Source organism: Aphis gossypii, chromosome 2, assembly GCF_020184175.1.
Source record: "Aphis gossypii isolate Hap1 chromosome 2, ASM2018417v2, whole genome shotgun sequence".
Lineage (NCBI taxonomy): Eukaryota > Metazoa > Arthropoda > Insecta > Hemiptera > Aphididae > Aphis > Aphis gossypii.
The window spans coordinates 49,837,907-49,857,955 of record NC_065531.1 but is presented as its reverse complement, the minus strand read 5'-3'; positions in this window follow the sequence as shown (position 1 = coordinate 49,857,955).

The window sequence follows — 20,049 nt, the reverse complement described above, 5'->3', positions numbered from 1 at the left end:
ATCCGTAATAAATTCTTATTTTTTTGTAAACCAGTACCATAATATACATTATAATATTATCTCCGATCGTAATAACGGTGTTTGTCTTAAATTCTATAAGAAAACCTGATATTTTCAAACCTGCCGCGGTGGTCTTGGGAAAACGTACATGAACATAACTTCAATTTGAAATGTGTTTGCATGAATGTCCTATAATATAATAGTATGACAATAATTATAGGCATGTTTAAAAACCTTTAGAAATAGATTATATTTTTAAATTTTTGTTCGGTATTATTGTTTCGTGTCTATACAATTTTTTCCCAATCGCATTTTTTTCTGTAATATTTTATTTAACACAATTTTTTTTTTTTATATACATTTTGATGTTCCTAACTCAAAATTTAAACGAGTAGCGTTTCAGTCATTGATATGTTTATACAAGGATAAATGTCGTTAAAAATGGTTTTACAAAAATATAAAATATTTTTATATTATTTTTATAATAATATATAATATTATATTGTATCTAGTGTTTGTTATACTTATACCATTTTTAAACATTATCAATTTATATTTATAAATGTTGATAAAGATTAATATTAGTTACTTAAAACTATTACTAGTCATCATAGCCCTCATATCTTCCAAATCCATTATCAACGACCTATATTACTTCCTGTCTTCCTAATTCTTGTATATAAAGTTAAATAACTCAAAAATAAAAAAATACTCATTTGAGTTTCGATTTGTATACGTCAACATTTTTAGAAAAATTATCCACTAAATAAATTATAGCAAAAAGTGGGTTTTAATTTGAAAAAAAAAGTTTGTAGAACTTAAGTCACAGAACATTGATTAAACCGTATAAAAAAATCTAGATATTTTAAAACACGGTCGTTAAGTACCTATATATTGAAAACATTCGAAAAATCAGTTTTCAAATACCTAACTGCAATATTGAAAAAAGTGATCGATGACGCCCATCACAGTGAGGTACCTATTATTGTGGTTGTGTAGGACATCATCATAGGCATTTATATAGGTTAATTAAGATATTATTTTATAAATTTGCTAACCACAATAATTGTCGTCGTCCACGCAACACGTTTAATAGCATTTATCGAAATTAGCATGACATTCAACTGATTTGAGTGGGCAGGCGGGTATTTTTATTTTCTCGACTCTGCTCTTACGTAGGTACCTATATACACGAAACGGATTAAAAGAGTAAACGATTGGTGAAAATATGACAACACAATAATATACGATCAGACTTCTTCATTATTGGTAATCCTGCTGAAATCCACGTGTGACATAATATACGTTGATGATGTGCGTTATGTAATGAGCGTATTACTTGTACTCGGCGCGGACGAACATACCGAGTTACGCGTTATATAGCACACGGCACGACATTAGATAGTATAATAATATGTAGCTAGTTTTAAAAACGACGCACAACACACGCGAAATACGCACCGTCTACAGCTATAAAGTTTTGTAACAGTTGTGCATGGGCAGTGGGTATACGTTTTAATGTCATTTTCGCGGTTAATCTATTAAGAAGTGGCATCATAATACTTACTACACACACGTTTTAAGCGTGCGATGGCAATTTAAGTTTACGCGTTAACTCGCATTATTCCGAGGTTTTTGATCTTTGAACGCACTGCATAAAGTCATAGTATCCTGCAATCGTACCGTTTTTATGATAATATTTAAGAACAATCGTTTGGTAAAGGTCGACTTTTAGAGTGAAATTCCTAATCAGCACGTGGCGTGCTTTTTAATAATTGAACGCGAATGGGGTTGCAGGTATGTCCCGAAAACGACACAAAAGCGAATAATTTATTACGACCGCTGCAGCTCTGCAGGAGTTCGCCTCGACACGACGAAAGCGTGAAAGGTTTTTCAGGGGAAAACTTCCACAAAGTCACGTCTAGTACCTATATGTATGTATAGGAGTCGTTGCAGGAATTATTCATAGTATACGCGATAAGAAGATTCTGATGTTTGAATTATTTGTCGTCGGAGGAGGACTTTAGAACACTGACATCTGACATACCTACTACGCCTATATTTATCCTGCCAATATACGGCATATCGTATATAGCGACATTGGATTCACGCGGTTTGAAACCATAGCCCGAGGGACTTGGGCGTCGTATATATTTTGAATATCGCTAAAATCAAAATCGCGTACAATGCTCGTGTAATTAATTTCAAAGTGTCTTATATACTACGCGTATAACGTCTATTATAAAGCATATTATATCTTCTGCAGTATAACAATTATTATCTTAGTCGTCGAATAATCAGCCATTGTCGACGTCCAACAGCCGTTGTTACACTGTACATATAAACTAATGCACAATATACGATATTGTTACGACGATGTACTGCGTTGCTATAACACTCGGCCGTATATATACGCCGACGATGGACTGGCGGTGTTTCGGATTGATTTCCCGCAGTGCGCCAATACACATATCCTTTACGCGCGTGTACTCGGGATGCTGCACATCTCGCACGATCGTATTAATCATCGTATTGTCGTGGTACGGTATATATAATATAAATTGTGTATAATATTTAAAACTCCCCGTACACTGCGCAAACCGGGTCAATCGGATTTAAATAATAATCATGTCTGCGGAGCGGTACATATACAATACATAAACGCGGCGTCTTGCGTGCAACGTTAAGTGAGAAAAATGAAATATTTCTCGCCGCGATCTCGTTATAAATAATAACACAGCGTGACTTGACACGATATTTTTACCGTATATTAAATTGTAAAAGATTCGTATTGCGGAATTGATAAAGGTCGATGTACACCCGTTATACGCGCACATTACGACCCAAAACAGAAACATAATAGTCACTGCCATAAACCTTTCGATCGCTTTTGATCTTTAGGCTATAACACGATTTCGCAAATTTGTGATATTTTTCGAAAAATTAAATTTTTGCTCGGTTGGTTAGTAAAACGTGCAAGTACTTTCATCAATTAATATAAAGTTTAATGGCATGATTTTTTGACGTCGACATAATGACACGAGTACCTAGCTACATTCAATATTGTATACAATTATATTAAACGGGTAATTAGTAGTTATAAAAAGCACAAAAAAAAAAACGATCAGCTATTAATTATACGATTTAAAACATTTGTTATTATAAAATATATAAAAAATAAAATAACGACAGTTTTATTCGTTGTATCGTTATACACTATGTGAAGAGCGATTTTGACGCGCGGTGAAGACGCGCGTGTATGGCCCGAGTAACGCGCGTTACCTAGTGCCACCGTTGTATGCGTATATGCTTACCTCGTGGCAAAATCACACTCTAGTGTGGCTCGGTCCTTACAATAATGTATATTTTGTTTTCGGAATGGCAACGTTGTATTTAAAATTGTGCGGAATCGTGTATATATATGAAATTTGCGGAATCGTACATCAGCAGTGGCTATTAAAATCAGCACGATTCCGCAAATTTGCGGAATCGTTTTCCGTCGGAATATTATCGTACGGCGATCATAATATATCGCTATTATAAAACTGCCTATAAGATTTGTTCTCACTATCAACAGGATAAAATACATCGACTTAATATTATAATTAAAAAATCAAAAAAAAAAATCTTTTCGATTAGTTTTAAAACGGTACATATAATATGATGAGACACTATTATATATACCTACTCTTATTGCCTGTATCATTAAAGTAAGTACCGCTCGTACATAATATTTATCAACATAATACCATGTTATTAAATCGAATTACGATTTAATATATTTATGGAACTGTAAATTAGTATTTTTTTTTTTTTTTTAGGTTAACGGGAGATTACACTCATCGCTACATAGGTATTTGACATTTCGACTTAATCTCGAGAACAATTAATGTTATATTATTATGTCATTATGATATAATGTTAATACGCAATTAATGTACATATAATATTATAGTTTCGCAGAGATTTTAACGGACGCACAGTCTGCAGACGTTACAGCCGGGCGCCGACGTCGTAATATTATAACATTATTATAACGCGATGTCGCGCAAGTCGTTTCCGTCAAGTGTTAAACCTATACGGTAATATACCTATAGTGATACGCATCGAATCGTCGTAAACAACTTCATCACCGTTACAGCCCTAAGGTTTTTATTGATTAGTTTACGCGGTTTTTAATAGGGTAACATTCCGCATTAGTCACAGAACAAAACATGTAGGTATATTAGGTACCATTTCCCCCTTTGAAATCAGCTGAAGGAGTTATGTATATAATAGTCGCGACAACATGCGTGCTAAAATCGATAGTATAGTTACTACCTGTAATATGCAGAACCGAGTATGCTCATTCCTCTATTTTCTTCAATAATTCAAATATTTTATTGATTTAATATTTTTTTTGCCTATTAAAAAGCATTATAGTATATTTTGTCGTTCAAAATTCGTATGAAAGCAATTTGTAAAATTTATCGCCACAAGAAAAATTTGAATACATCGCCTTTAATTAGTATGGGTGTACCCGTCATTCTTAAAATAAATCAGCTTTTTAATAACTGAATAATTGAATGAGAAAAATAAGGGCTTGATGAATCACCCTGTACAATACATATATAAATTTACCATAAAGTAAAGTCACACCTTGTCCCTAATAATATATCTGTATACCTATAATATGTTTTCGACAAACATATAGATTTTAAAAGCTTTATAATATGTACCAATCTATCTAATTGCGAATCACGTCTCCTACTTTCAATTTTGACTACGTGCATAAAAACTGCAAATAATTGCAGTGAATTAGTCACAGACTAAATTGACAATATTAGTATTTTACAGTAATTTTGTTTGCCATGACACAAGACGGATTTGAGATTATTTCCATTTGCGCACGGTGATCGTATTCTCGGAATCAATAATAATCGACAATGACCGGTAGAGTGGATTCGTTCAAAGACCGCAATCATCGACGTACTCTACCGAATGTCGTTATACATTTTTTTTTCCAGAACATTCGCATCTTCCAGACACCGTCGTCGTCTTGGCGACAAGCAAACCCGTTTTTCGATTATCGCGATCGCGTGTGAGATTTTTATAATAATATTGTTCTCGTCGAAATGCGTTTTTAAACCAGAATAGGGTACGAATATAATAATATAACTATATGCGCTTTATCAATGACGTTGACATAATTATTATGAAGGGTGTGGCGGGCGTCAGAACACACCCTCGAGTGTGTCAAGTATGCAGTACGGTCTGCGGGTCTGACGGCGACTTCCGCCACCGCGCGCCGCCGAAAGGGAGATTTACAATAAATTCTCAGAAGGTCGTCGGAAACCGTATACCTCCGGGTTCTCCACGGCTGCAGTTGTGCAGTTCACTAGGAAACCACAACACGCCACTGAAAATACTTATTGGTACATTTTAACTGGCGGTAAACCCAATACGTCCTCGTTTTGAAGGTTTATTCCGCAAAGATAGTAATTCCACGACAGAGAACAATTGTATGGGACGGAGAAATTGTATTATTACAACAGAGAGAATTTGAGATTTTTAATGGCGATCGGAATTAACGGTATAAAACCGTGGAAACTATAAACGATTACGAAACTATGTGTGTATTCTGTTTGAATAATATAATAAAATATATTGTTGGGAATCGATTTTTGGTCGTGTCGGCAAGTCCTTCAGCTCAAACGAAACTGTATAATATTATATTATTTTATCGGCTCGTGTGTTAAGTACTAACTTATTAAAATATTCGTGATTCTGCGATACTCCGCGACGTCGTTTACCGGAATTTCACGAAATTTCGTCCGATGATATTTCTGCGCTTAATCGCTACGTCACCCGGTCAGTTCTCGTCGTCCGGACATGCACTCGGCGACGCTTATAGGTAATTACTAGACGATTCGTTCAATTTGTACAACAACCGTTACACATATTATCTTACACAGAGAAACGTATAATTTATTGGGGCTTTACCTACTCGCCGTGTGTAGTGCCGACCATCTCATGTGTACGTAATAATATATATATGTGACACGAAACGGTGTCTACTCGACCGGGTCCCCGTTTTCTATCACTATACAATATATAATGATATAGTATTTTATATTATTTAAGTAATATTATTATATTGTACCCGTACGGTCGATCGTTTCTTCCGGCGCTGTTAAAACGCCGACAGCCAGTGACACAGTTACAATAATAATATTATTATATAGTTTTGGGCTTATTATTTACAGAAACGTATTTTGTAGGTACACATCGGGCGTCTGGAGTCTAGACGGTACAGGCACTTTCTTCGGCGGAGGTGTTTCTAATCGTTTAGGCGTCTCCGGGACGTGTACAATATGACACTCGCGTCACACACGTGCACACGAATTTCGGTAAAACGACATATTATAATGTGTAATGTGTGCATTATGACGAGAGGAGGTGTCGGGAGGTCTTGATACAACTATTGTAGTCGGTGTGTGGTGATAGAAAATAATATTACGGTTCTTTCTTCACTAGCGTAGATTTGCGGTGAAAATATTTTTGGTAATGTCTTTCGATATCTTTAAATCCATAAATTTGAAATATTTATAAAATCGTTGACATTATTATTATTATAAAATCATATTTATAATATTTTATGTACAAAATTATAATCTTTTTTATTTATTAAATTTTATTGTTTGTAAAAAAAAGTAGCCCCTTTTTTCAGTTTAGATTTCTAGATTCTTGACTGTTTCTTCATATTTTTTTCATCTCGTTGACGTATTTAATATTTGTTTAATCGTCACTCATCACTAAGATCTAATCCTTTTTTAGAAAAGAATTCATGATATTTTTTTCGAAAATGATAAAAAATAAATGGGGTGAGCAAGTACTGTATACGCATGACGATGTGTCGCTTAAAATAAACAACTGAGTGATTTAATTTACTGTGCTTACAGAATAGTATAAACAACTTTATAAAATAAAAATATTATATATATTATATGTTTAAATACTTAGGAGATGAAAATATGGTTAAAAATGTATATTTACTACTGATCTATCGTTGTTTTTTCAAGATCTACCTAAGTAGAGAATTATTTTCTTAAAAAATAAAGTTAATTTTTCTTCATGTACCTATACGAATTTATAATAGAAATAAGTTCCTATGATCTATAAATTGTATTGACAAAATATTATCTGTATAGACTATACAATACACATACATACATATTAGTTTTTAAAATTAAATATTACAATTAATAGTTATAGAACATAATATGTAATATATAAGTCCTTATTTTCTAGTTTAAATTAAAATCTAGTTTATTCATTTACTACCAATATTCTTGGATGAGAAATTGAAACCATGAACGATGTAACAATAGTTTTTATTATAGCATTATATTAGAAATATGCTCTATTCTTTTAGTTTTGATAAAATAAATAGAATCATTCGAGTATCACCAAATATTATATCTCTATCAGTATTGAAATACTTTTAATAATTTTTTAAAAAAAAAACAATAAATAAGTCACAATAAATAAGAATCTAAACTAGTGTATTTTAACCATTATATTTATAAAACTGAGTGGGTTAATATTCAATAAAAATCTTTTTTTTTTTTAGAAAATAAAAATAAAAACAAAATATCAAACAATATGCATAGTCATTTTTATATAACAATTGAATGTTTAACTTCGTTTACGAATATAATATATACAATCGACTGCGGAAAGTTGTGAGCCGGATCTTAGAACGATAAAAATATACTCAACTACTCAAGTCATAAACTAAACATGTTTACTATTAAGATTTATACGAAGTAAAAATAAAAACACAAGAACTTTATTATTTTATTGTACAGATAAATTATACTATAATTATACATTTGCTTCTATTTATTATTCTTATGCGTTGTAAACGATATTAACTTTTCATTTTAATGTTTCAATTAGGTACCTACACGCAGAGACTTAAGTATGGCAATGACGTTAACGATGCGGTAAATGTGAAAATATGTTTTAAAAAAATGGAATGTCTGACAATTCAAAATTATGTGTCACGTCTCATCGTATTATAGCTAATATTTCTAAAATATAATAATATTAAAGACAGATACACATATAGCTTGGTCGCCAAGTATCCATTCTTTAAAAATTGTTAGCTATCTTATCTTCCAAATACAATACCTAGATAGAAAATTGACTCACAAATTTATTGATGTTATAATATAAGTTATGACGTTATCAATACATTAAAGCTAATTTTACTTATATGTCTCAAGTCTCAATTATAAGAAGAATTATCTATAAGCTCTTATTACCTTTATTTTTAGCTTTTTTTGTTTACATAGAATTATGGCGATATCGATTTAGATTTCGTTAACTTAAGTGATTGAGTTCTATGAATTTGTAAATAAGTTTGTATTTTACACGTTCAAGTTTGTAAAAACTAAGAATAGAAGATCACGATATATGTATTATACGAATTGGTATGTTGTGTTATAATAATTGTATGCTGTTTTAGTATATTTTTCTATCATACAATTTAAATTTAAGTAGGTACCTATCAATATAATAAAAATGAAAACAACTATTGTCTATTGATTTAACAGTAAAACATTTTATTATTATGATTCTTGATTGGTAAATGCTATTACATCTATACTCTAAGATTAGAAAAGAAAATATTGCTTTCAATAATATTCTTTTCTTCCGTTCAGTGTCAACACGATTTGAATGGTTTGATTTTCATATTTCACAATATTATATTATTATGCGACATATCGCAATAACCTTAAAAAATAAAGTAGTTAGATATGAAAAAAACAGTTTTTTATATTTTGCAAAACTAGAATAAATCATGTACATTCATATGAACTATAATTTATTTTTTACAAAAAATTATAAGGTTAGGTTAATCGTATAATTTGTTCCAAAATCTAAGTACAATTTGTCTCTTATAATATAGTTCTACAATATACTATTCATAGACCACTAAATTCTAATAGGTACTTACATGTCATAGTATCATATTAAATAAAAGAATATTTTGTATATCCAAATACACTCACTACCTACTAACATATTTAATATGTATTTGATAGTTGACAATGTCGCGTTCAAATATTATACGGATTATTACTCACTGTGGTTCTTGAAAAAATTTAAATTATCTTTGTCGGCACACAAGTCGTTATAAAATTTAAACGACCATGATTTATGATAACAGATACTTCCGATATTAGTTTATTGCATTGTGCGCATTGTAAAGCGAAAGAGGAATAAGTGCATGGTAAATATTATACTAATATACGCACAGAAAATCGTAAGTCTAAGTCCCGATAGTGTCATAAAAATGATTGCTAAAAGTCGGGGAACTTTGTAATTTACTGTAGATACCGTACAGCAACACGCGCCAATATCGCCGGATAGTTTGTAAATTCACTTGTTTAGTGCTTCTGGCTTCCATGCAAATGTTATCGTTTCGTCCACAAAGGTCTCAATTATTGTATTATGGGAAATCTCTGGTCCCCAGCTTGACATATAATATTATCCCCTTTTGTAGATCGATTTTAATTGTAGTTTCCTCGGAGGGACATATAAATCCGTCACATATCCTTAATGAGTCATCCGGGGTCTCTCTCGTTTTTTTCATCAAAGTCCTCTGAATGGTGCAGATGGTCCTACACGCCTTAACTGTATTATTTGTATTGTATATATTATAATGGCAAATGCACGCTGTTGAAGAACTGTTTTCTCACTTGTAATGGTTCTGTCGCTGGCGGCCAACACAATTATATTTTGTGTGTAGTACATATTATTCCACATCCACGTAATAGTCGTTCTGACAGGCCAAATAATGGCTGCTAAAGATTCGTGAAACATCAGGAAAATGTATCCGCCCGGAGGCATCAAACGTGTGCTAAAATTTGAATTCGTGAAAAAATTTGTGATACTCACAAAGTTGCGAAGATCCGGAAATCAAGACGACAGGGCTGTATATATTACCACCCATTAAAGAATTATGTACAAAACATTAATCAACTATTATAATTTAAAACTATTAAGGATTCTTAAAATATCGTATATATATATTATAAAAAGGATGTCTAGTGAGTCGTGACATGTGTAATTGTGTTATACTCACATGTTTTAGGATAAATAATGTATACAATATTTTATGCACACGGACCAAAATATATTATAATGTTTTAGAAACATCAATTTATCAATATAATATTTATAGTGGTTTTTCACAATATTTTTTTCACATTTATTTTTTGTCTTGTCAACAATTCAACCCCTAAATCTGGGGTTAAAATAAGGGTAACTAAGCGGATTTAAGTACGGTATAGAACTATTGATTTTAAATTTTAATCCCAAGTAAGTATTAATATAAATCATATTGACATTCTAACAATAGAAAATTAATGGACTCTAATTTTTCATGTTTTTCTTTCTTTTTTAATTCACATAATACAATATAATAAGTATAGGCGCATACTGTATAACACACTATTATGTATAACAAATACTTAGTCGTCAACGCATAGTTTATTACAAAAAGACATGAAATATATTATTTATTTTTCAGAACTCGTAGGTAGGTAATAGTTAAACGAACTTAAATATAATTATGCGTTATTATATTTTGGCGAATCGTTGACAAAATAAATATAGGTGCCTGTATAATATAATTTACGATGTAGCATTATTTAAAAAATGTACATTAATGTTAACCGTTTGTGTACATGGATAAATTATTATTGTTGCTAAAACCGATGTAAATATTATAGTAAGTATAATAATATCTCCAAGTTATAATAATTTATCTTGAATACTATATAATATTATATAATATTATGGAAAATACATATGAAATATGAATGGAATGGATAACATCGTCGTGTACGCACGATATATGGCTAATAATCGTTCTAGAGAATATTAAAAAATGTTAAAAACAAAAAAAAAAACAGAGGTATAACGTCCACTGACACGTGGGTACCCATACATTATAAATTCATAACTACCTTAATACACTGCTTTAAAACAGCCGTCGGCGATTTTCTGTGACTGTGTATTATACCTATCGTACACAAAGTGAAATCCGGCGATAGTGAAATACGCTATTATTCGCGTGTATATAGCTGTATATTATAGGTATATGTATTTACAATATCATAAATAAACACCAATATGAAATAATACAATTTATAGTATTGTGCGAATACATAACATAACACAGCTCTCAAGGTTGAGCCCATTGGGAAATCAGACGCAAATTTGTGGATATCTCCATCAACCATGTCCGTAGAATGTATTATATCATTAATTTAGGTCTCGCATTTCATAGCACTAGAATATACTTAAACATGCATCGCTATAAAATATTATAAAATATACAAGAATAAAGTTTACAATTATTATTTAATATAACTATATATTATATTAAAGTCGTGAAGTCCACTGCGTGAAACTTAAACTATTGTGATATTTAGATGATTCAAATAAAAATAATTTACTACTTATATTTTCCAGTTATTCTGCAATGATCAAAAATCAAAATCGATTGAAATCTCAACTTAAAAATACATAAGAACAATAAATTGTAAAGTAAGTTTGAAAAGCCAAAATATATGCTTTTTATCCTGAATACACAAAAATGCATTTATTTACAATCTTCATGTCACGATACAAAATATATCGGTAACTTACTTATAACTATTTTATGGAATAATCTATAAAAATGACATGATGCATTTGGTGTACAATCAAACACTGATTATTATTTATTATATACTATTGCACGTGTCTTGTTTGTGAGACCACGGGCGATCTACATAGATCAGCAACAGATTTGGTCGGCGTTTCCCATCATGTCATCTTTGCCATCGTAGCAGTTCGGCGAGCGTCAATCTCCCCGGGGAAAGCTCCGAACTAGTTGTACACGCGACGACGTTATCGTCGTAAATTTTAATAATAATAATATTCATTGGATGATGGCTGGAAAAGTATAGTAATACGTCGTCGTGCGTGCTGTACGTCGTAAGCAATAATGATAATAATAATAAAATGTATAAATCGGGGCGACCGACCGACATCTGTCGAGTTTTTGGCCCGCGCCCGCAAGTATATAACGCACGACACGCACGCCATTATACTTAGATTATAAATATGTATATATATATAAATATATCTCGACGATACGATGATGATTGTTTGTTTGTTGTTTTTTTCTTCTTTCATATATTTTTAGGGTGTAAATATATCCGCCAGTTAGTAAATATAATATATATCCTCCTCCGTATATAATGCTGCACCTGGACCGCTCGGGGTGATCGCAAACTGCCGCAGCACATAACATAATGTTGCTTGTGCGCATTTCGTTGTATTTTTCACTATATATAAGTATTATATATTTATATATTATTATTATATGTATGTAGCGGTGGTGTGATGCCGAAACGCGCACGGGCTTGGTCCCACCTGGTGCAGATGAAGACATACGATAGGCCTTCAGGTACGGCGACAATATATAATATTAATTTAACGTTTTCACGAGGTTTCCTAGCAGAACCGTTTGAATACGTTTTTGGTAAAAACCGTTATGAAATGGAAAATCGTCAGGCCCGAAATATATGGTATTATAAATATCGTTATTATACGCGTCAAACGCCTACTGCTGTCGGTTTTGTGCCACCGCAGACCGAAATAATATTAGGACTATATATTATTATTATGGTACTTGCGATGAAATTACGACTCGTCACGTGTTTTTACCCGTAACCGATAATATAATAATAATAATATGTGTTTTTATTTCAGTATTCGCGTTTGAATGACGTTTTATTTTAAACTCGATCGTTTCATGTACCTATAAACGCATGTCTATATATCATATTATTATGTATGCGACCGCAAACACTTTCGAAATTCAAATCGGCTACGAAGACTCAGTTCCGGCGTCTACGATTATTCGGCTATATATTATTATCATTAGCTTTTAGATATTTTAAAAGTACACAAAAACATTAAGCATATATAGAGGTACATTAAAAATATTATATTTCATTAACATATTTTAAGCTATTAGAAAAAGAATAATATAATATGCATATCTCTTGGATACCGTGATGAGGTCATTTATTTAATACTTTATCCACACACTATACATGCGTTATACGTCAAAATTGTTTCAATCATACATTCAATTTTATATACTTATCATAATAATTATATTCTAATATATTCTATCTGCATTATCAAAATATTACCATTAATAATATTCCGGATCTAAATAGTATACTGTGTCTGAAAGAACTACTAATATATAGGGTTGGCATGCAGCCGACCACTCATGTGCCTGTTTTCTTTTAAAATGTTTATACAAACACTTTTTCAATACGATAACAATATTATTAGGATAAACGTAACAACATTGGATTAGTTAGTAGTTACACATGTTTAAAATTAAATCCATTGCTGTCTATACTACGCAATAGGTACACAACTCATATTATTTTTTTAATACAATTTTGGAGTCTGCGCGTTTGAAAATGTATTTTGAGCGTTTTGACTATTGACCTTTTTTTTGTTACTATCCTAGTTTAGGGCGTGCGCAGTATGAACGCAATTTCGAAATAAAAATATTCACCCTCGACTTTTTTCCTCCTTATGTTTTATTCACTTGGGGTTACAGAACTCCAACTAAACAATTTATCGTTTTTTTTTTTTTTTTTTGGCTTAAATAAAATAGTAATGGACATTTTAAGAAAAATTGTGAAGAAAAAAACAAGCCACAAATACTACATATTATACAGAGGTACAGAAATATCTACTACGTTGTTTGCACATTAAATATTTTCCAAAAAAAGAATTCTAGATTTCGATGTAAGGGCATACTGTAGAACCAAAATAACTTATTATGATATTTTGTTAAATTCCAAACGATCACTATTTTTAAACATTATATGAATAGTATGTGTCATCTGTTGTAATCCACCCACTATAGTAACTATCATTATTGTAATAAGGGCACACCGATGACATGATTTTTATTCTAAAATCAAATATGACAAAAATGTCATGTAGTATTATTTGTTTGCAAACATCACTTCTGTTCTTTAAATGATGTAATGAGTTGAATATCAATTAGGTTAGGTAAATTATTTACATGTGTAATTAATGATAAATTATTATTGTTAAATTTTTACTATAGACAATTAAAACAATTATGATACATGTCTAATGTCTATGTAAACTCGTAAAATTCAATAATTTTTTTTTAAATATTTGTTTATAATGTACCAATTTCTGTTTTCAATTATCATTTAGTTGATTTTTTTTCAAATATAGGTCCAACTAAAATTTTTTTTTTAATCAAAGGTTAAAGTTTTATAATCTTTATAAATTATGTTGGTACACTTTTTATATGTTCAAAATTTTAATTTATTTTTATGATATATTATTATTATTTTAATCTTTTACAATACTGGTATCAGAGGATATTATTTTATAAAATTGATAAATTTTTTGAATTAGCCTGTGTTAGTTAAAAAAAGAAAACTAAATAATATAAAATATAGCAAGTGAGGTATTTTGAAAAAAAATTTGTTGTTTATAATAACAACTGTAATATTTCAATAGCTATTTTATATTTTATGTATACTTTGCAATTTTGTTTAATTAATTTTGACCTTAACCAACTTGTATTATAAGTTGTATTTGACTTTTATAAAGATATACTTTTCTTTAATTTTTAAATTTGTTTTAGATTTATTATACAAATCCCATTGGTATTTAAATAATATATTTAATTTTTATAGTAATAATTACGACTCGGATTTTAAAGCATATGCTTCTTTTTTATATATAAATAGAAATCTAATTTTTCTATATAAATACGTTTCACGTCATTCTGATTCCAAATAAACCAATTGATTTTTGATTTTTTCGGCTTTTTTTTATGTAAGTATACTTTTTTTGTTGCTTTTTTAAGTTATTTTAACGCTAGAGTTTTTATATGTTTATTATGCTACTATAGTAATAATAAAAAATTAAATAAATAAGATACGTAAAAACCCAGAATGCGGACTAAATGTTTATACTAGATTATTATTGTTTTCGTTATCGGCTTGTTTATTAAACGTATAGATCATTGATCTACATATTATAGCAACCAGTACCTATTATACGGTCAGTATGTCTATAACATCGATATCGACCATTTCAAAATTTAAAATTTGGTGTTGTTATTTGAAACCTCTTGTATGAAGTATTTACTGATCAATTCAGTGGATGTAGAGACTAAAGAGTCGTCTTCTATGTATAAAAATATTCCATCGGACAATATAATAGTCAGTTTCACTACTGCAAATCTATATAGAAATACATGGTAATTAATTATTTATTTAATTTAAATTAATTTTTTATAATTATTTTGTGTTAGTTTTTAGTTATGTTTTTCTTTTTTTAAAAATAAATATACCTATTTTTTTTCTTTTTTAGTTACTTATCGTGCTTTAAAATTCGAGCTCTAGTAATAATGATTTAATATTACCTTGTAAATTATATTTTAAAATTTTAACCCAACTTTCCGCGATTAAAATGCTCTTACTACAGTTTTCTATATTATTCATACGATTTCCAAGCCCGTAAGTAAAATGCAATACAATTATTATGATGGAATGAAACACAATCTGACATTTTGCCAAATAATATTTAAGATTATTATAATTTCTCTCATATTCAAACAAAATAGACTCGTTGAATGTCACATCAATGTTGCTTGTAATAATATAAACTGTACAATATCATACACAAGGTATTATCAAGATCGACGAGATAACTATAATATTTATATATATACACGACATAACATAATATTGTACATTACTTTTAAACTGAATAATAATATATACATATATAGTAGTTACCTACTGCGTTTTCTCTCAATTCAATTTTGCTTTCATGTGCATTTTTCGAAATCATATATAAACCGATTTATACATATATATATATATAGGTATATTATAATATTAATCGTTTAAATTTCAAACGTCGCCCGCCATCGTACCGTTCGGAGAATAAAACGAAAAGCAAAGTACTCAACTAATATATATTATGATAACATATTAACATGCATATATTTATAATACATGTACCTACATAATATCTACATATACTATATTATATTGTATTTAGGTACGCACAACTCAAACAATCCTATAACAATATACACCGTCGATGTCTCCTTCAAATTGTCCGTCAACCTCGACGACGACAACGAAGGAAATGTAAACATTTAGAGAGTGGTTGCACGAAAACGTGATATATTATAATATATTATTATTATTATATAGTCATCGCGGCAGTCCGGTCGTAGTGCGTAGACAGTACTAGGCATGATTTCGAATAAACGAATTTCAAAAATCCAATTATGGATTCCGGTTTTTTTTTTTTTCTATCCTTTTGTCAGAGGTTTTCAAAAACCTTACAAGATATAGAGAAAATTAAAGCACGAACGCTTTGATTTGATTTTTACTCACGGTGAATGTCCTTTTCATACTGCGTATCTTAATTTGATAACACGACTGTGATTGACATACAATTTTTTCAAACCCTTTAAAACAACAACGCGTTTTTGGAAAATCTTTTGATTTTTGATTTTTTTTAAACTGTTTTTTCCAAACGCGGGTTTGCATTAATCTTCCAGAAGTAAAATATTATATCGATTTATAGCTTGACTATAGCAATAAAGTATTAATTTATTATTTAGTATAAAATCATAATGTTGAGTTATGTACAAAAGTAATATTTTATTTTATTGTAATTAATAATTATAGTCGGACCACGCTTGCATAATAATTTTTGTAAGTTTCTGCGTGACATGGAGAATGCTTTGTGAACAAAATTCGTATACAATCGACGATTTTTGAAAATCCAACGAGCGTTCGATGTCCTCTAAGCACACATATTATATAATATATATTTAGTATGTTATAAGTAAACGAGGGAGAGTTTTCTATCGTTGCTGCAGATGTCCCATCCCGTTTCGACGGTGTCGGAGTATAATAATAGTGCAAAAGTGTTTCGGTGGTGGGGTGGTGTCTTGACCCTATTTCGGATAATGCGGATTCGGTTGAACAATGCACGAACCCTACACATCGGATACCATCGATGGGGTGATAATGTTTTAGTTTTGATGTTTTTTCCTCGACGTTTTCCGATTAATCTGTGGCGACGATCTACAGCCACCGTAAAATAATTATAGAATCGCCATATAAATCCTAAAGGTCGATAACGTGTTATCATAAAAATGTTGCACTTTTTTCCACGGTATTTTCGCAGTAACTCGTCGGATTATTTGTACAAGAAACTCGAGAGTGATATCATATAATTATATAGGTATACTGCAACGACCGAAATCCGATATATTATTACAAATAAGTATTATATCTGGTCTGGCATATTCTCGCGATCTCGAAAGGAGATGTTCATATACATTTCTTTCAGACGTGAATAGGTATTAAAAAAACGATATATATCGTAACGACGTGTTTATAGAAATTTATAAGGCTACGCAGCAATTCCAATTATTTGTTTTGTGATAAAAAACAAATATTTTACGTTAATAAAATACAGTGATCCTTAAAAAACAATACATTAGAGAGAATTTTAAAATGCATAGAGTTTATTTTATACGATTGTGTTTGATAAAATACGGTTGAATGATGCCAAGATTTTGGTAAGCACATTATTTCTATATTCCTTTATTTATAAGTTCCATTTCTAAATCCCGGTGCACCGAGTCCAATGTTTTATTGCAATTATTTATTTTTATTGACATTTGAGTATAGAACGAAAAAATATATATTATTTTTTTAAAAAAAAACCGGATCTCGTATTTTGACTGTTTCTAAATTAAAAATATTTCGTTTTTGATTTGGTCAATATAACTGTTGCTGTAATCGTAACCAATGGGTTTCTACCCACAGATGAGTTTAAATAACGTCTGCCGCCACTTATAAATATTATAATACTCAGTGAATATTGTAATTTGTCGTTTCCTGTACATAATATATGTATCGTACTTACGGACGCGCGTAGGTATTGTGAAACAAAATCACATTTCATTTAGAAAAATATTCAATTTTAGAAGAGGGAGCCTCACGCAGGCCCCTAGTTCGAGACGTCAGGTGGTTCCGCAGTTCAGCAGCTGGGACACTCCGTGACACAGCTTGCGCACTGCACGTCTGCTGCACTGGGATGCGTTTACGGATCGCTGTTGTAAAAATACTATAATACATATTATTATACAGCTAAAATAATAACAATTTACCGTATAATATCGCGTATTAATTATAATATTATTACTGTATCCATATATAATATAATGATACGCCAACGGTGTTATAAAAATATACATTATAGGCGCCTACTTACGATATTATATTACTATACATAATAATAATAATACTCGGCGGCAAAAACTTGTCGTCGACTTCTTGCGGGGCGCGATTAAAGCGTGGTATGGTAGTTCTTAACACGTCAGCACGAGTATAGTTAATACGATATATATATATTATACGAATAGGTATAATAAGTGTATAACAGCTAGTTTGAGCTGCAGTTATCGCGGTATTGTTATAAAATATATACACATACTACGTCGATAAGTGCACGGGCGACACGGTGCGTACGGCGGAATAATGGTTATAATAATACCTATACGTGTAACGACAAAAAAACGATTATGTATAATATTATGTATAGCTAATACATGATGCATAAACCGCGAGTGCAACGAACAAAACAGTATATTATTATTTATAGTTCGGCCATGTCTCATTCATTATAGCGCAATAAATTATAATGATATCACTCGAGTATATTCGAGCTACGCAGCGATCGGATATAATTTAACGTCGGTTGCATGCGATTTAATGGGGCCCGACCGACACCTGGAAGTTATGGTTTCCTAAAATAGTTAATGCTGCTCGAGTGTTCGACACATATGTGAGCGAGTTGAGTGTTGCGCGCGTGCGTTGCGACTTTTCTTTATTATGGTATCTTTTCGGGACGAGAACACTTTTCCCTGTATATACAGGGTGATTTACCAAATATTATCACCTCCATTTTTCACTTAAATAATGAATTTATTCGAATTCTAGTTTTTGGAGTTTTTAAATATACTTAAAGACCATATTATTATTAAATTCTCGAAATTCGTTGTGTACTACTTAAAAAGTCTACTGAGTCTTTACAAAATTCTGTTTTTCGAATGAAAATCCTCTGTTATGTTGTAAATCAATAAAGTAGATCATTATTTTTAAAATGTTGATTTATCTATTTCAAAATTCAACAGAGTAGTTTTCAGTTATCAAAGTATAAAGGATAATAGTCCTTAAAAATGTTTTACAAAAATATAAAATAGATGTTACATTGAATGTTGTGCTTCTTCATATTTTATTTGGACCATTTCTGTAAATTATAAATATTGTTTGATTGATTATAATAATTACGTATTTAAAATTATGTATATTATTCTTAGTACACAAAACTAAATAACTCAAAATTAGCTCGTTCGGATTTTGACTTTGATACGTCAACATTTTCAAAAAAATATCCAATAAATAATTTTCAGTAAAAAAGGGAGTTTTTTTTGGAAAAACATAATTTATTGTATCTTTATAGTATACTCTTTATTATATAGAATATGGGACAACAAATCTCAAGAATTTTAAAATGTCGTCTCTGTATAAAAGTATATTATTTAAAAATTCCAAAAATCGGATTTGGAATAACTGCATTATTGAGGAAAAAAGGGGGTCAAGCATACTTGGTGAATGGCCTGTCTGTGTTATAAATATATAATAAATACATATACATATACACAAACACAAACGTTTTAGTAATTTTATAGATATATAGGTATCTGAATATGTATAAATATAATTTAAATACCAGATTTGTAATATATACAAAAAAATATTTAAAAGTATAAAAGTATGTGAAAAAAATTTAATAATAATATGTTATACACAGAATTTTTAATTT